Source organism: Sorghum bicolor, chromosome 3 (genome assembly GCF_000003195.3).
Source record: "Sorghum bicolor cultivar BTx623 chromosome 3, Sorghum_bicolor_NCBIv3, whole genome shotgun sequence".
Classification (NCBI taxonomy): Eukaryota; Viridiplantae; Streptophyta; class Magnoliopsida; order Poales; family Poaceae; genus Sorghum; species Sorghum bicolor.
In genome coordinates, this window is record NC_012872.2 from 8593078 (window position 1) to 8607641 (window position 14564).

Here is a 14564-nt window from a genome sequence, read left to right on the forward strand (position 1 = left end):
CCTCCCAAACAATTAGTCTATTTCGGTGAAGACACTGAAGTCGACAAAGGACAATGGACACAGCTGAGGTATCATTTCCTTGGCTTTTCAAGAATCATTGTACTGCAGGAAAAGTCAATTAAGGCCACAATGATAATGGTGCGGTTGGACGTTGATTGAGTATTCGAGTCTGAGGGTGACAGATCTAGCACTGTCTAACTGGCTGCGTACCTAACATGGCTGGTTTTACAAGGCGAGGACGAGGAGTGGAGGACCCAGCCACGCAGACGCAGGTCTTCCAGAGCTAATCCACGCTCAATCCATCCTCCACTCACTTGAAGCACACCATGCGTGTGGATTGAAAGCCAACCTCATTGAAAGCCCAGCCCAATATATCTTTTCTGGCTTCTTCATAGGAAACCCAATGGTTGGACAGTGTGTTTTGAACTTTTAAGCCCATGTATGAAATGGCCTAGTCAGTTTTCTAAATTAGAAGAACTATTTGAATAGAAATCACACTCTATTTCTTTTCACTCTTCAATAGTTTCTCTATACCTTGTACATACTTTGGAGAGCTAGCCTCGCTCTCCATCTTTGACTAGCGAGAAACTAGGAATGAAAAATATTAATATTTAGAGATATAATTGAAGAAGTTGTTGAATTTCTTTTTCACCAAAATCTCTAATCCTATAAATACAGAAAGATTATTTAGCAATTGGTACTGTTTTTGTATCCTTACTACAATACTCTTGTTTGTAGGTCATAATTGATGCTTATTGAAAAACGTGTCGTTCGGCGTGGTCTCGGAAAAAAAGTCATAATTGAAAAATCAGACTGCCAAGCAAGTTGGAGGATGAAAAATAGACTTTGCTATATAATTCAGTTCAGAGTAAATTCAGTCTCCACTATCCGCTCCAGCATATCTTGATTGTTTGGTTCATTGACAAATAATAATTGCAATAGTTTGCTTCAAAAAGTTACTGCGTAGGAAAAACGGGAAAAAGGTTACATAAAGAATGCAATTACATAAGCGCAAAGGGAGTATCCACTCAGTGATCCTTCTGTAAGAGGAACAAACGCTAGAGAAATTTTGCAATAGAACGGGAACTGGGAAGCAGTCTCTAATCTGAAATCAAAATGATGGAGAAGAGAACTTTGCAGTACACCGAGTTTGTTTACTTAGTTTTCAGTTTTTGGGGAAGATAACTTCTCTTGTAGAACACAACAAACAATGTCGAGATGCCCCACCGGTTCGTCTAGCTTTTGTCTGGTGACAGGGGTTGCATGTCGTGATCCGGAGACCTGGAAGATTGGTGATGGCTAGCATCGGAGATTGGAGGTGGTGGTGGCTCGCCGTGCCCTCGCTTGCCCATGGACGCCGCTGCTGTCAATTCAGTAGAATGTAAGGCGCTATTCAAATATTCACCAGAAACGGATGCTAAAGTAAACTTCAAGGCTTTTGCATAGCAACGGGAGATACTCGCAAATCTGAAAATGATGATGTTGTTAAACTGAATACTACTATCGGTCATTCTTTCTTTGTAAAAATTGGGATGATTACTATAGCAAGTTGGACAGTCGGTTTGGTGTGCGCAAGGTAATGGACAAGTGCAAAACACATCCATGTTGCCACAGGAAATAACTGGGGAGAAGATAAAAAAAACTTTTTTTTTCGAGTTTGAACAGCACAAGGACGTCGAGATGCCACACCGTATGGACTAGTCATTGTCTGGAAAAATAGAAGCTGAATGAGGACTCCCGCTGGAGGTTGGCGCCGGAGGCGACACGCCGTCCACTCTCCCACCCATGTACACCGATACTGTAAGTTCAGCAGAGCGTAAGCTGATGTCTGGCATTTCCCTGGAAAGAATTCCTTCGGGGAAAAAAATTGTTGCTACTTTACAGACAACTACACTACTCTTTCTAATGAATGATCGATGATGCACTGAATACTGATATTATATTACTTGTAATTTCATAAATGGAGACACTGATGTCCACAGTGCAACTGGAAACTGAACAGCATGCTTGGGAATCGAAAATGGCAAGGAGCCAGGACAGTAGTGTTGCTGAAAGTAAAGCGTGAACAAAGAAGCAGATCAGGCGGTAAGAAAGGAGACAGTGTTGTCACCTCCTGTGAGGAAGCCGGTGAGCATCACTGCAAGTATGGCGACAGACATCAGTACCGCGAGCAGCTTATGGCTGAGGAACGAGCACCAGCACTTCTGCTGCTTCATCTCCTATCTGAGCTGTGAGCCCTGTGAATTGATTCTCCTTTCCTTTTGCTATCCAACAAGAGAGCGGTTCATGTACTATTTCAGGTAAGTACATGCAGCAGTTTAGCTTCTGCTGTTGAGGCCTCTCATGAGTCTCATCTTTGCTCCGAGCCCGTTGTGTATGTATGTAATGTAACTAAGCCCAAGATAGCAGTGGTTTGGCTGATTGGTTCTTGGAAATCTGACTAGCTGCCACAGCTCCTGGGATCTTGTGAGCATCTTGGTTTACATAGACAGTGCACGTGTGCCACATTCATGACAGTATCGCACCGAATCCTGATTCAGAGTGGCGTGTCGCTCTGCTGTAACATGTCCCAGTTTCACAGAGCAAACTTAGGTCTTGTTTAGTTCGCAAAAACTTTTGATTTGGGTACTGTAGCACTTTCATTTTTATTTGACAAATATTGTCCAATCGTGGAGTAACTAGACTCAAAAGATTCATCTCGCGGTTTACAGTCAAATGGTGTAATTGGTTTTTATTTTTATCTATATTTAATGCTCTATGCATGCGCCGCGAGATTCGATGTGATGGAGAATCTTGAAAAATTTTGGATTTTTGGGTGAAGTGAACAAGGCCTTATGTTATCGAATCTCAGACTAGGTTAAGTAGTATATGCAAGTCAACTTGGTTAAACCTCACACGACAGGTTCACAACGTTACAGAGGAGGCAGACATGTTAACTAAAAGTAAAATTTAACCATGGACCACGAACCCATTTTGATTCATGCTGCCGCACTGGGTTATTTTATTGTTGTGGTGTATTCTGAAGACAAATGAAACAAGAGTTCTTCTATGATACATACTTGTGGTTGTGGTGACAAATAAGTTGTCTCATACTTGTCTCTAAAATCTCTTCTCTTTTCTATTCCTTCTCACAACACTTGCTATTTGGGCCCACCACTACCTATGCATCCGTGCCCAGCTTGGTGCTTACATAAGAGCCAAGTTATCATCTCTCTCTTATCTTCTTTTCTCCACATCAGCATTAGCTTGGCTATAAGCCCATTATTGTACTTGCTCTTATATTGTCGAATCTCAAACTACAATTAAGTAGTAGATGCAAGTCAACTTATTGGTTAAACCTGACACGACAGGTTCACAACGTTACAGTACAGAGGAGACAGACATGTTAAAAGTACTCCGGCTTATTTCTAGAATTTAACGATGGACCACGAACCCATTTTGATTCAGCCTGTCGTCGCATGGTTTTATTATATTTTTTTTTTTGAACGTAACATGGTTTCATTATATTGTGATGGTGTATTCTGGGTTCTTCTACCATGCATACTTGTGGCTGTGGTTCATCATGTATGTGTTGACAAATGGGATGCAATATTCTCCACACCCATTTGAGAAGCAAAGCTTCATTCATGAGGGATGCACACATCTCTCATTTTACTATATGATATTTAAAATTTATCCACATCACCCTCCAAAAATTTTGTGACCGAAGGTGCCACGCTGGTTATCTTTGTTTGATCGATTTATAAAGGCATATATATTAACAAACTATCTCTAAAATAGAGGTGACATGCCCTGTACCAGTCTCAGAAAATCATTTTTGTCCGGACGAGCATATGCATTGGCAAATGAAACCGCAGTCATGCACTTATTCACGTCTTTGGATGTCGGTTTATTTTTAAGACTTAGGCCCATTTGGATCCCAATGCTAAAAATTAGCCCGCCTTATAAAAAATAGATTAAACAGAAGCTAATTATGGACTAACAAGGGCTAAAGAACTCTAACCACTAATTAGCCCTCATTAGTCTATTAGCTCACATTTAGACTTTCTAAGGGCTCGTTCGGTTACTGTGGCCCTAATTGGTATCTAAAAACATGGGCTATTATTAGCTCCAATTTGTTAGCTAAGACAGATGCTTTAGATAGAAAGGCAAAGACGGTTTTGTTGTCATCTCAAGAAGTGGAGCTTAGAAATCATCTCAAAGGGGAATTAACTAAGTTGCTAAGAGAGGAGAAAAATTACTGGATCTGAAGCAACAAAGTTATTACTAGGGGATAATAACACGAAGTACTTCCATATGGTGGCAAATAGTAGACATAGGAAAACAAAAAAATGTACAATTAGTACAGGAAGTGGGAACTATTGTTGGAGATGACAATTTAAAAAATTATATTACTGATTACTATAAAGGACTATTTGGACCTCATACTCAAAATTCTTTCTCAATGGACTAGACTATAAAGTATGATATACCTCAGGTATCGGAGGAGAATGAGATATTGACGGCTCCATTTAGTGAACAGGAGGTTAAAATAGCTGTCTTTGACATGGAACATAACAAGGCTCCTGGTCTAGATGATTTTCCTTCTAAATTTTACTAATCTTTTTGGGAGATTGTGAAGCTGGATTTAACGAAGCTTTTTTATGAATTTCATGCGGGGAGACTACCGATTTGTAGCCTCAATTTTGGAGTAATCACTTTACTACCAAAGGTTGATGATGCGACATAGATACAACAGTATAGCCCTATATGCTTATTAAATGTGAGCTTTAAGATTTTTACGAAGGTGTTAAATAATAGAATATTGAAGGTGGCAGACAAATTGATAGGACCTTCACAGACAATATTTATTCTGGATCGCTATATCATGGAGAGAGTTGTTGTCTTATATGAAACAATTTGTGAATTACATAGGAAAAAGCAGGATGGAGTGTTACTAAAGCTAGAATTTTACCATAAATTAAAGTGGCCTTTTGTGCAACAGGTTCTCAAGATGAAAAGATTCTCACCAATATGGTGCGAATCGATATCAAAAGTTATGACTAGAAGCATTGTAGTTAAGGTCAATGATAATATCGGACATTTCTTCCAAACTAGGAAAGAAGTACGATAGGGGGATCCATTATCTCCGATCCTGTTTAATATAGTGGTTGATATGTTGTCTGTCCTTATTTCACGGGCTAAAGAGTAGGGACAAATCCATGGGATTGTTCCACATTTGGTAGATGAGAGACTCTCAATCCTTTAATATGCAGATGATATTGTAATCTTTATGAATAATAATCTTGAGAGAGCCAAAAACATGAAGCTTTTACTTTGTGCTTTTGAACAGTTATTAGGACTCAAGATCAATTTTTATAAAAGTGAGATATTTTGTTACAGGGCAGCCAGGGATAGACAATCTGAGTTTGCACAAATCTTTCGGTGTGTTTTAGGGTCATACCCCTTTTGTTACCTAAAAATTCCTATGCATCATAAAACATTCTTGAGTAAAGATTGGAAGCATATTGAAGAAAGATTTCAAAAAAAGGTTAAATTATTGGAGAAGTTGTTGTTGGTGGGAGAGGAAGATTGGTTCTGATTAATTCTATTTTGGGTAGTCTCCCTATGTTCATATTCTCCTTTTGTGAAGTAACTAGAGGGGTTCTGAAAAAGCTGGATTACTTCAGATCAAGGGTTTTTTTGGCAAAGTGATGATTGTAGGAAAAAAATATATAAATTAACTAGATTGGAGGTAGCTTCTACTCTAAAAGACCGAGGAGGATTGGGTGTTCTAAATCTAGATGTCCACAACAAATGTCTTCTGACTAAATAGCTTTTCAAGTTGATTAATGGAGGAGTCTGGCAACATATTCTTAAGTATAAATATCTAAAGGACAAAACATTGACACAGGTTCAACACTTGTCTAGAGATTTTTAGTTTTGGATTGGCCTTATGAAGGTCAAGGAGGAGTTTCTCTCGCTTGGCAAGTTTGAGCTAGGTGACGGGTTTCAAGTATGATTTCGGGAGGGCTCATATATCACGTTCACTAAAATCTATCTTTCCTGCAGACCTGCACTATATAATATTGTTAGGAAAAAAGTGCATCCATAAGAACAATGTTATCCATGACACCATTAAATGTAGCTTTCAGGAGATCCCTAATTGGGGTTAATTTACAAGCATGGCACTAGGTGGTTGCAATGGAGATAGACAATGTTATTTTTGCTCTTCTAACGAGTCTATACAATATTTATTCTTTGATTGCCATTTTGTTAAATTTGTGCAGCATATTGTTCATGTTGCCTTTACTTATTACCTTCAACTAGCGTCCACAATATGTTTACAGGCTGGTTAGATGGGATAAATAGGAAACTAAAATCTAAAATCCTAGTAGGGGCAAGTGCAGTTTGTTGGACAATTTGGTTAACTTGGAGTGACATAATTTTGAACAAGGCTGTAACACCATCTTACTTGCAGGTTATCTTAAGATGGACTTACTGGATCAGGTCCTAGTTCCTACTATAGAATAAGGAGGATTGCCAATTCATGAAAATGGGATGCAGTACAATTGAGATAACCGCAACGGAGGTGTTTATGAGACACAATTAGAGATTTAGTAATAAAATTGCGTTTTAAATGTCGAGCTTGGGAACTTTTTCTTTTATTTCTCCAAACCTTCACTTTGCGTTTGTATTTATGTGGAGAAGTTAGATGTTGCCAAAGAAACATTTATTTGGTTGTCACAAAATAAAAAATTGATCTCAATATTGTTATTGAAGATTTTGCATCAAGAAATGTCCGGAGATGGTTTTTTAAAAAGCATCGAAGCACTATATTTCATGTAACCATAATAGTTATTTTACCGTTCTTTTAGCTTCTTCGATGTAGTGACATTTTCTTATGAACTAAATATATGTTGCAAGTTATGTCTTATTAACGGTACTATATATTTCGATCGTCATACTGAAACGTTATATTGCCAGACCCTTAGTTTCTTGCTTGCACAAGGGTCCTAGAAATTATTGAGACGGTGCTGGGCACAACCTAAATATGGGCATCCTCTATCTTGGAAACCCATTTTCAAAAAAGATTCTTTTTAAGTCCTGTTGTTGTTGGAGAAGATATCAAATAAGTATTGAACTCTTTGTCTGTAGCGCTACCCAAATGCTAAATAGGGTCTTGTATTATGAGTGTTATTGTTGGAGATAGTCGTAGGACTACTAGAATCTAGAGAAGTGTATGCACCCTTCACCCACCTTTGTTTCAGGTGGTCAGGCCATCACGCGCCGCCCTCTCTCACTCCCACACCTTGGCAACTCGTGACATCCCCGCTGGTCCCGAGCACAGCTTGCCCGTAGCGCCCTCACCTGCTCACCCGACAAGGCTTATTGGGCACCAGCTGACACCGCACAATGAGCTCGAGGGAGGGACGACAACCTCAAGGGATTCTGCAATTTCAGGTATATTAGGGATACCTGAACCTGAATTAGTGGATACCCAAAATTACGGGTACTATTTTTTTACCAATATCGGGTAACCAGTGCACCTAGCTATTTTGCAAAGTAATCTTGCGACCATAAAGTCGTTCCTTGCCTGGGGGTACATGAAGTATGATGCTCCGTCATCAATCGTCATGGCTCTTAGCATACAACAAGCAATCCTTCGGCCTTCTTGCAAGTATAGATGTCCAACGGGCTGGCCCGGCCCGGTGGGGGTCGGGCCGTCACGGACCGTCGTGCGTCACGGGCCATGCCAAGGCAGGCTTCGTGCCTAACCTATGGCCCAGGCACGACCTGCTGGGCCACCGGATCAGCCCAAAAGCACCCTGCGTGTCAAGCGACCTGCGAGGTGACGAGGAGGCGAGGAGCTAGCAACACCGCCTGCTGGTGAGCGGAGGAGCAGGAGGTGGTGGTGGCCGCGTGCTTGCCCTGGAGGTGCTCTGTCGTGCACTCACTGGCCTTTCCCTAGAGGTGCTCCGCATGCCGTACGTGCGCTTGCCAGCCTCGCGCTGGGTGGGGCCACGCCACTGTCGTGTCTGAGGAGTAAGGGGTGAGAGATAGATAGAGTAACTGAGTGAGAGAGGGGGAGTGGCGAGTGCGGCGGCATGAGGATGGGGGCGCTGCGTAGGAAGGGGAAGGGGCTGCAGCGCTGCGCGGTGAGGCTGTTAGGGAGCCGGGAAAGAGGTTTGGGTTTTGGTGGGGTTGGACTCGACCGTGGAGCAGGCTAATCTCTTCCCTTCCAGGCCATTGGAGGAACATGAGGATGTTAGCAGGCTGGGCCACCTTCGTGCCGGCCATTAGAGCGGGCCATGCCTGGGTGCCCGGCCCGCTACCTCGGGCCATGCCAGCCTAGGCCCGTTGGCCACTGGGCTGGGCCAACGGGCCACGGGCTGCATGGTCGTCTATACTTGCAAGATGACATCAAGGGCGGGTGATCTTGGATGGCTTTGACCGGTACATGCGCAAGGTATTCATTTTGCTGGTAGCCTGGCACCTCTAGAAAGAAACCATTGCAACAAAGGGGGTTTTCAGAGTAGAGGGAGACAATACTGGAGCTTTTTTTTAAGCCAATACTGGAGCTACTGTTTATTGTTAAAGATCAAATTCATCACCGATTTGTGGGTGCAAGCTGGTACAAAGCGCCTTGTTGTCTGTTTAGGGTGTGAGTTATTAGGAGCTTTTGCATGTTTCTTGCACTACAATTGCTGCATGTTTTGTGTTGATTGTGGGGGTGTTGTTGACATTCAACCAGCTTGAGCTAGACTCTGTGGCGTTGTGTAATCGCTATGTAAAAGCATATCCTTTTTAAATCTTAATACAAATACAAAGAGGTGCAGTTAGCTCTCCTGTGTTTTGACAAAAAATAAATCAAATTGAGCAGTCGTCTACTAATAATACATCACTAATTAGTGGATACAATGTTTCTTCTCCTAGCACACTGCACAATATGTGGACTGAGCCAGAGAGGCTAATAAGAGCACGACGCTGATCATATACAAACCGCAACTTCAATCACGCCCACTGGTCAAAATCTACCCTAATCATCCTACCTCCCGTGTTCACCCGGTCCTATATTTGCAATTGGAGACGGAGGTCCTGGCTGCGGCGGCCTCCCTGCACAGCAGATTATGCATATATCACATGCAACGTTTATATTAGCTGAGTAATATATAATGTTAATGTCATGTTTGAACTTCCTAGAATTAAACTATGAGATCAAGGAGGTAGAAATAAAATGGAAATGAGATCTAAATAGGGCCTCCAACATTTGCAACTGGATGGAATATATATAGCCAATCTAATCTAGAAATAATCTATATTCTATATATACCAGCAGCTTGTGAAGCGTGGCTGTGTGAGCCGAACGCATGCAGTACCTACCTTGCGCAGGCTCGACGTGCACGGCGAAAATGACGAGCGCGGCTGCCAATATCGCCAAGCACAGAGCCAGCAACGAGGGACGACGGGCCTTCATTATTCCGCGCTTCTCTCTCTCTCGTCGATCGTCTAGCTTGTTGCTCGACTCTTGTGTCCTCTGGCTGGTGAATGATCTATCGTAACTCGATTATTGGCCAGTGCATTCAGGTTGTTGTGATAACGCTACCTTAATTCTTATATATAGCCGGTCCATGCATGCTGCTTATATCATGGTTCACAGCAAGTGTGTTTAACCAGTAAAGGGGATCAAGCTCAACTGGTCATGTAACTGTAAGGTGCTGTCGGTGCACGACTTGTTAGAAGATGGACGCGGCAGCCTACTTTGCCTGACTTAGTCAACGGACTAGACCGTCTGCCTGCTGGCAGCTGACCACCGCCGGCCGGCGACCAGTTATAAAAAAAAACACGGCCGACGATCTTGACACTAGCTGGGTATGCGCAATCCGTTTCATAGACGACTATATATACTAGAAGCAAAGGACGCGCCCCTTTGGATTGAATCTTACTGGTGTAATTGTCCTAGTCTTTGTTGTTGGCTGATGACTAATCAGATAAGTTTGTTTCCATCATTTCTTGGAGGAAAGCGTGTAGAGAAATTTCTCATATATCGAATTTGAGCATTGCAAGTGAAGATCTTAAGTCATGTTCTCCAACATCTATGTTCACTGGGCAACTGAGATCAATGCTTAGACACCCTCTGTTCCACACTGTAAGTTGTTCTGTCAGTTTTGTTATATATTTAGATACACATATTATGTCTATACATGTCTAAAAAAGCCATAACAACCTACAATTTAATTAGAATGAAAAGAGTAGAATGTATATAGTATATCTGATGCAACAATTTAATATAAAGTTTATCTTGATCGAACCTCATACAAAAAGTTATGATTTTTTTTAAAACTAATCAGTGATAGTTTAAGCCACAAACTGATAATGATGATAGGGCATAGGTGGAGCTAGCATGGTGGCACGTTGTGTCATGGACCACTCACTACTGAAAACAGCAGCTTCGTCTAGTGCCAGAGGCACTGGGCAAAGCCCATTAAACACTAGGCAAATGGTTTGGCGAGTGTAACACTCGGCAAAAAAATAGACGGCAAAGAGCACTTTGCCTAGTGTCATTTGTTTAACATTGGGCAAAGACTTTGCCTAGTGCTGACCCCACACTTAGCAAAGTAAAATTGCTATGACGACCAGCGGGCCGTCAATGGCAGGTTTGCCTAGTGTCGGCGGTCAGACACTCGGCAAACTGGAACCTTTTGCCTAGTGTCTTGGCCTACGGCACTAGGCAAACCGGACCACTTTGCCGAGTGTCATGACCAAGACACTAGGCAAAGATTCAAAGTTTACCTAGTGTCTGGGTCATGACACTAGGAAAACTAAAAATCAGCCTCTTTTTTTTTTGTTTTTTCCATCTCATCCAAGCAAATATCATATAATCACATCACATTTTCACAAACATCTCACATATGTCACCAGCATAATATATATCACAAGTCCATCACAAAATCCATCACAAGTGCATCATAGTTATCCAAAATAAACCACAAGTGCAACCACAACTCCATCACAAGCCCAACATCAAGTCCAACTACAAGTCCAACATCAAGTCCATCATGGAGACTGTAGGTGTTGATGAGACCCAACATTCGATCCCGATGAATCTCTGAGGTTACGATGCACGTAATTCGATGCTACCGATTGATTCTGTACAAAGGAGAACAAATTGCATGTGTGAGAGACTAGGTTTGCCCAGTGTCGAGCACATGACACTAGGCAAAGTCACTGTTTGCCAAGTGTCCGCCGTGTAACACTTGGCAAACTGAAATGGAGGTTTGTGCAAGCTAGGCATTGTCAGTGTTTGCCAAGTGTTCCATGTTTGCCGAGTGTCTAGCACTAGGCAAATTAGAAGTTTGCCTAGTGCAATTCTTTGTCGAGGGTTTGACACTCGGCAAATACTAACTTTGCTTAGTGTGGTCCTTTGCCCAGTGTGGCACTCGGCAAAGCATCTCTTTGCTGAGTGCCCGATATATTACACTGGGTAAATATCTTTGCACTAGGCAAATTAGGCGTTTCGTGTAGTGGCTATAGAATTTGGATTAATGTACTACAATGATGATTGCATTTAGAACACTATTATTTGGCTTATTACATTTTGATGGATCACCCTTGCACGGAACCCTAGCTACGATTGAACCTAGCTACGCCATTGTGATAGGGTGAACCATCATTGTCGATTCACGACTTCAACCAAAAGTACTACTATTACATCTTATTGAAGCCACGAACTGGCAATGATACACCAACAATAATAATGTTTTCTGTGGTAATGGGATATTGTTACCGTGTATTCTCAGTTTTCCATAATGTTTGGGTGAGAGATTGTCATGGAGATCTAGGACGTCTAAACAAGATTCAAAACATTACAAATTTGACGGATTTGGGGGGCTCAAGTTTATTGTCACCAATTAATAACTAGCATAATAAAATCGTTTGTGAAGCACGAAACCGTTGGTCGAAAGGATCCATCAGACTTCTTTACAAACTGATATCGCAAGTATAGCTGTCAAGCACGAATTGTTTTGAAATTATTAGATCAAACTCAACCAAAAAAAAACAGAGCAAGGTACAGCACTGTGGAATGACGCTAATGCTGGAATAATCCGGATTGTAGATGGGCCTAGACGTCGTTTGGAGCAGCTAGTAAACCGTGTCCATGGTGAGGCGGCGGCGACGGTCGGCCATGGACGGGCTGAGGGGGTATATGTCCAGATGGAGGTGGAGGTGAGGGCATCGTCCTCGACCCTGCGCACGCAGTCAAAATTAACTATACTGAAATAATGTAGTATGTAAATCGCACAGATATTATGCAATTAGAAACTGTTACAAGTGCCACAACTCTACTATTATGCATGATGACTTTTCAAAATGCTGCTAATATTCTGTCATCAGGCCGGAGTTAATAAACAGCTTAAAAGGTAATTAAGGTACAAATAAAGTTTGCATCTGGATTCTTCTATTATTTAGTGATGTTTCCGTATCTCTTGTATAACTCTCACTTTATTCATTTCCTAATATAATACAATGGTCATAGAAATATTCTACAATCTCTATCGTGTTGCGATTAATTTATCAACTATATATATATACTCTATAAACTTCGGATCCATATTCATATATTTTCTCCCTCTACATGGCTCTATAATGTGCCTTCAATATACATTAGCTAAAACCTTAAATTATGGTGGATCTAGCTACAGTTCATGTCTCTTGGCGTCATGAATATAGATTTTCATTTCGAAATCTTAATCTTATTGGTTGCTAAAAAACTTATGCATGTTAATTTAAAATTCTTGCTCTTATTATACCTTTAAAACTATATGTTTGTATTAATTTATTAATTACAAATAAGGATTTTAGGCTCTAAACTACACTGTTAATAAAAAAATAATGGCAATAAATGGTCATTTAAGCTTGCATCATACTGCATCAACAGCAGAGTTTGGAGTGAGAAAGGGACGGTGATGTTCATCTCAGGATATGCATGATTATATTTAAGACTATCAATCACTATTTACTTTAAAGGGATTTCAAAAACCTAAGGAGGCCATGGCCACCCTTAGTCTACAATATCCTCCTCCATTGCTTTCTCTAACAAAGAATTATATTTGTAGTACTATTAATTCCTTATAAAATAATTGGACTCCTTAAGATTAATATCACGTGGGTATGGCATAATATAATGTTTTAGTCAAGAGTGTATATACAAGTTTATCTAAACTAACAACCTACATAAATTATATTGGGGTATATAATGTAAATGAGTTGTTAGAGCTTGTGTCCAAGAGTTTTCTCATCCAAGTAAAACTTATGGTTTATCCAAAAAAACAATCACCCTCCATCCAACATCCTATGTGTTGTGATATATCCTAAATCACACTCCTTGTCCCTCAAATTTGGGGTGGTATATTAATTTCTCACCCTATATTGTATGCGATAAAGCAATTGTTAGATAAGTGAAATATTCACGATATATGAGGATTTAAGGAAATCTTAAATTTGATCATGTAATAGTCTCGATGCGGGGGTGGCCTAGGGTGCGGTGGCTATGGAGGAGAGGGCGGCGGCATGCTAGGGCACAAGCAGGGGGCAGCGGTGGTGCTAGGGAGAGAGGAGAGAGGGCGGTGACGCGTAGAGAAGAGAAGATAGAAGAAACTTGGCCTATTCCTTGCTTAGGATTGGACGGTTACATGACCCCTTATATTTATAATTTTGGGAGACTTAGCCTGAAAGCAATCTAAACTGATCTGATCTATACTACGGTGGCAGTGGCAGTTGCCTAAGCGCATGGCCCCCTTAGGGCATGCCGTTTGAGCCTTGAGCCCTAGGTCTGTGACATATCAAGTTTATACTAAGAATATTATTATTTGCAGGAGCAGATCTACAGTGGCAGCATAGGGGTACAACTGTCTCCCCAAAACTTTTTAAAAAAACATCGGTATATATACTATTTAACAACATGTACATATATAATACAGTGTTATATACGATTGCTAGTCTGCTCAGCCCATACAACAACCTCAGTACTCTGTATTCACAACTATTTTATCATCATTTAGTGATCTAGTTATGTTATATTATGTTCATGTTGATGAACTATATCGTTTTCGTCCACACCTCCATGATTAAAATTCTAGATCCGCCACTGATTATTTATATTACCAAACAAGTATCATTAGATTAATTATAGAATAATAAAATTTTGTTAGTGTACCTATCTAGTATATCATAGATGTTATAATATGGTAAACTTAAAGTAATTTGACTAAGACAAACCTATATATAACAACGTAATTATGGACCTTCACAAAAAAAAACGTAATTATGGACGGTGGTACTTATAGTTAGGAGAAGACGTAGGTATTACCTGCTTGCACAGGCTCAACGTGGAGAGCCAAAACGATTAGTGCGGCCGCGAAGATCACCGAGCACGCGACTAGCGATGTCGTCTTCTTCATTTGTGTCTCTCAACTCGCTCCCAACATAACAAATACTGCTAATAAGCTCACGGTCGTGGATGCATCCATTTTTGTGAGAACCTGCCTCTTTATGGGGATGTTTGGTTTGTGGCCACAGTCTGC

At 40.9% G+C, this 14564-nt stretch overlaps 4 long non-coding RNA genes across 4 annotated transcripts; 1 reads left to right on the top strand and 3 right to left on the bottom strand.

Moving 5' to 3' along the window:
* On the bottom strand, positions 900–2627 carry LOC110433563. The gene is made up of 2 exons (XR_002451045.1): positions 2111–2627; positions 900–1363 (listed from the first exon to the last, which is right to left on the bottom strand). It is a non-coding gene; the product is annotated as an uncharacterized LOC110433563 (long non-coding RNA).
* LOC110433564 lies at positions 1370–2104 on the top strand. Its single transcript, XR_002451046.1, has 3 exons — positions 1370–1576; positions 1666–1800; positions 1967–2104. It is a non-coding gene; the product is annotated as an uncharacterized LOC110433564 (long non-coding RNA).
* Positions 8756–9552, bottom strand: LOC110433339. The gene is made up of 2 exons (XR_002450734.1): positions 9364–9552; positions 8756–9096 (listed from the first exon to the last, which is right to left on the bottom strand). It is a non-coding gene; the product is annotated as an uncharacterized LOC110433339 (long non-coding RNA).
* On the bottom strand, positions 11878–14495 carry LOC110433295. Its single transcript, XR_002450664.1, has 2 exons — positions 14351–14495; positions 11878–12228 (listed from the first exon to the last, which is right to left on the bottom strand). It is a non-coding gene; the product is annotated as an uncharacterized LOC110433295 (long non-coding RNA).